The 4,746-nt window shown below is 34.5% G+C and overlaps 1 long non-coding RNA gene across 1 annotated transcript; it reads right to left on the bottom strand.

Moving 5' to 3' along the window:
* Positions 1-2,221: 2,221 nt before the first annotated feature.
* Positions 2,222-4,050, bottom strand: LOC107916167 (uncharacterized). Its single transcript, XR_001689408.2, has 3 exons — positions 3,552-4,050; positions 3,365-3,434; positions 2,222-2,434 (listed from the first exon to the last, which is right to left on the bottom strand). It is a non-coding gene; the product is annotated as an uncharacterized lncRNA (long non-coding RNA).
* Positions 4,051-4,746: the final 696 nt, after the last annotated feature.

Here is a 4,746-nt window from a genome sequence, read left to right as displayed (position 1 = left end):
TTAAACTCGATATTCTCACCTAAATAAACAAATTCACAACCATTAATTCTTGCTACAAAAACCATCAAAATGATTAATTTCATTAATGATTTACTAAAATATAGATAACACAATAGTTCCCAGTCGCCCATAAACACACTAAAAAAGTGCTGAAAATTAACCCTTCGGGCGTTCGATCACTTACCCAAACGATGTTAGCAGCCCTAAAAAAGCCTAATTTGCTGGTAAGAAGTTGTTCCCCGCAACAATCTCTCCTATCAGAACACTAAACAATTAATTCAAAACACCCCCACTTCCAAAACTACTAATAATAATCCAAAAATCATAAACACCTACCCAACCACTTCACGTAGCAAGAAAGGAACTCAAAACAAGATCACTTACAAAATGAACAGAAGAAGAATTGAAGAAAGACTTGAAAACAAAAGAAAGAATAAAGAGAAAAAAAACAAAAAGAACAGAACCCCCAAATTAAAACAACAAAATGTGAAAAAGAAAAAATATTTTTGAAAAAAAATGAAATAATGGGCAGTTGAAAAAGAGTAATTTGGGGAGGATTTTCTCAAAACAAAATAAATAAAATAAACTCCCTTAACAAATCTAATCCCACAACCTAATAACCACCCAATATTTAATTCCCAACCCAGGACCACCAATTTGAATAGCTGACGAAAGCCCAACAAAAATACTTTAAATTACTCACGCAAGGACTCAAACCCAAAACCCAAACCCAAGACCTCAAACGCACAACTCAAACAGTTAACCACTGAAATGGACCCTTAATTGTGGCAAAGTTAACAAACAGAGGTCCATATACTTTTGGGACATTACAATTTGATTAATCAATCTTTTACGGTTCTTGCCAAATCTTTGATAATCTTGTCGAAAACTAGACACCAATTGTTAATTCGTTCTAAATGTCGTTTGAAGGACTAGATTTAGGTGAATCATACCAAACTCGAATGTAAGGAACGTCAACCGGACCCGTAGAGAAAGGTGTGTGTCTTTTCCAGGTGATTCGGTGGTGATAGTGTGTAAGATTAGGGCCACACGATCTCCCACACACACCATGTAGTACATGACCATGTGCACCTATATATTTTAGGAACTTCATGAACCACACGACCTCAGTCTGTTACACGGCCAGCCACACAACCGTGTCTCTCTTGTAGGTAATTTATGGTTTTCCACATGGCATCAAACTATTACACGGCCTGGACACACGACCATGTAACCTTTCAACACAGCCATGAGACCCTCACAGACCTAGCCACAGAGCTGTGTGACCCCTACTTTACATTTTTACCTAGAAATTTATGATATGTTCAATTTAGTCCTTGTATATCCTCTGAATTATTTTTAGAGTTTTTTATTCACCTAATTGAGTCCCTAATATTGTGTTTATTCGAGAATATGTTATTTGAAGACTAAATTGCTATTGTTATGTTGCATGAGATGTGAATGGTACATGCGTACTATTACTATGATACTAATAAACTATGAGTGGTAATACTATTACCGTCCTACGAAGTCCAGAGAGCTCGGCCCCGATAGTTTTTTTTATTAAAAGTATTTTAGACTTTAAATTATAATTTTCTTTATTTGGAACTGTATTGATTTATTTCAATTGTGGCATGGGACTTAAGTTTTGGGTTTATTTGGCATGCATAACATTTAATTTGATATTAGAATATTGAAATATGGATTTTGAATTATCATGCATAAACTTCCAGTTTTTCTCAACTAAAACTCATTTGAGTATCACTTTTCTGCTGCGATTTCACGTAAATAAGATTTTGAAAAGTAAATAAATTAGAAATCAACTTTTTCTAAGTAAAATTTAAAATATATCGATTTTTGAAAAATTATATCTTTTAGTGAAAAGAAGATAACACGCTAAGTTTTTCTTCAAAAATAAAGCAAATGCTTTAAATGATTGTTTTATAAACTTCATTAGTTCTACTAGGCCATTTCGATGGCCAATGTTGTAACGTCCTAAATCTGGCCCAGATGTTGTGGTCGAATCCTGAAGGTTACATTAGGCACCGGAATGACCCAGTAAAAAAATGATCAGATTCTCAGAAACTTCATTTTTATAACATTCGCTTATTTTTTGAAAAAAACTGTAGTGGGCTTATCTTAGTTTTATTCAGTGAAAAATACAATGACCTTAGTTATAGTTTGTTAAATAAAAACATTTTTACATGCTTATAAACACCAAAGTGTAGATTCATCCAATTATTTAACTTAACCAGTTTTAACGATAATGCATACAAATACCAAAATAACCCAAAATATCGAACCCATGCCACAATCTGTATAAATTATTACAGTCCCAAATCAAGAACCATAAATTAAGTTAAAATACTTTTTATTGAAAATATCCGAGATGGACCTCCAATTGCTGAATCTGAATCTTAACCTCACTGGTTATCTGTAACAAAGTAAACTAAAGAGAGTGAGCTTGAAAAGCTCAGTGTGAGTCTTAAAAGATCAAACTGTAGATTTGCAATCAATTAAACAATCACAGTAGGGCAAATAGCAACAATATCAATTCCATATTAGATCGCGGTAGTTTAGTAACCAGTGCATATGCATGGGCATGTTCAAATGCAAAACAGTGCAAAGGTCCTACCCATCCATCCACTACACACCATGAGTTTCCCCAGAACCCGTCATTCGACCACAAAAATAGTAAGAGTCGAAGCTCATTGTGGATAAACCACCAATAATAATATGCAGTAAAACTACCAATGGATTGCAGACAAGCTGCCAGTAAATTGCGATAAGTCACCATTAAATTGTAGACAAGCTGCCAGTAAATTGCAAATAAATCGACGAAACTCCACGAAACTCCTTCAGCACCATCAAATCCAAAAACCCATGCATGCAATATGTCATGTAACCATGTAGCACATCATGCTTTATTGGTAACAATTTCATTACTATGGCATGCAATACATGCATTCCATGAATTAATGCCAATCGTATGCTTTGCATACATCCAGTAAACAGTATCTATGGCATGCTTTTCATGCATTTAGTGAAAACAGTAACATTCAATGGCTTGCGTACATGCAATCAACATACATTACAGTAGACATACTTACATGTAACCGGTAACAATGACGAATAGCTTACTTAACGGTACTAGTCATAAAATGGCATGCCTATAGCCATCTGATTGATCAAAAACACAATCAACCCATATGTAAAATACTTACACAATCGGTTACCTCATTTTAAAGCCCTATAACATTTGACTATTCCTAGCAAACAATCAAACAATTTACAGTAAACACCACAACAAACAAACAATTTACAGTAAACACCACAACAAACAAACAATAGTTAGGACCCACACCTGATTACGCTAATCCGAACACTATCATTTTTCTGCAACTCCTACACTTTAGATCAGATCTAACTCAGATCTGTACTCAACAAAGATTGAATGTTAAAAAATAGCCCTTTAAAAGCCATATAGAGTTTGGCCAAAGCAGTGATGTTAACCAAAAATTTTAGATCCAAAGTTGAAAATTAACACTTACTCTATTAGGCTTACGACGGAGTTGCCAACAGATTTCCCAATGTTATGGCTGATCCGTAAGGCTTGGATATGGATCTTGAATCAATCAAACACAAAAATAAAAGAACTTGTGAGATTAAACCATGGTCGCTAAAATATTCGGCCACCATAGTGAAAAAGAAAATAATAACAAAATTGGGTCAGATCTAGGCAACTTACACTTCCCGATCTCTAGATTTAAAATAATGATTCAATAGAAAATGGATGAACAATTCAGTCGGCCAAGACAGCAGATTGATTCAACAACAAAAATGGAAGAAAAGTGGGCAATAAGGTGTGGCAATGACAGAAAAATCAGCAACGAAAATTCGGCCAAAGAGATAGGACAAAAGATGAGTAAAAAATAGAAAAAAAGAGGAGAAAATGAATAATGGGGTGGCACTATAGCAGAATTTTGTGTTTTAAAGGCAGCATAGAGAAGAAGAAAAGAGAGAAAATTGAAAGAAACAGAGAGGAAAAAGAAGGGGATGGCAGAGAGGCAACGTAATGAGAAAAAATTGACAAAAAGGTGAAAAAATAACATTTATAGCTAGGTTTACTAGGTAGGGATGACACACTAGGGTTTTTGGGAAAAAATACAATAAAAAAATTATGCATGAGAGAGGAATTAAACTTTGGTCTCAAAGGAAGCTAGACTACTTTTTAACCACTAGGCCAGAACACATTATTGTTTAAACTCTTACAACATTTATTTTTAAAACAGGGCGTAACGCTTATTAGGGTTTGAAGTAAAATTTGCACAAAATAAAAATGATGTGAGAAAAAGGATGCAAACTTGGGTTTCACGGACAAATTCACTATCACTTAACCATTAGACTAGTAACTCATTTATTGACAAATGCGCAAAGTTAACCTTGAAAATCAAGGTATGACCATTCTCGATTCACTAACTCAATTTTTTGGGATGTGACAAATGTAATCTTCCGAATTCGAGCTTAACATTTAGGTCGAGTTGGGGAGGTTACACATGACTAGGAATAGAAGTTGCCTCAAGGAGTTTCAAGAAAACCATGGAAATAGGGTGACCTTTAGTGATGATAAAAAAGGAATAATACTTGGAAGAGGGTCCTCAACATAGAAAGAGTGCCACTACTCCCAAATGTGTTCCTTGTGGAAGGCATAAAAGGTAACCTGATAAAGATCAACTAACTTACAAT

Source organism: Gossypium hirsutum, chromosome D10 (assembly GCF_007990345.1).
Source record: "Gossypium hirsutum isolate 1008001.06 chromosome D10, Gossypium_hirsutum_v2.1, whole genome shotgun sequence".
Classification (NCBI taxonomy): Eukaryota; Viridiplantae; Streptophyta; class Magnoliopsida; order Malvales; family Malvaceae; genus Gossypium; species Gossypium hirsutum.
Note: the sequence above shows the minus strand (reverse complement) of the source record. Positions and strands in the feature narration are given on the sequence as shown.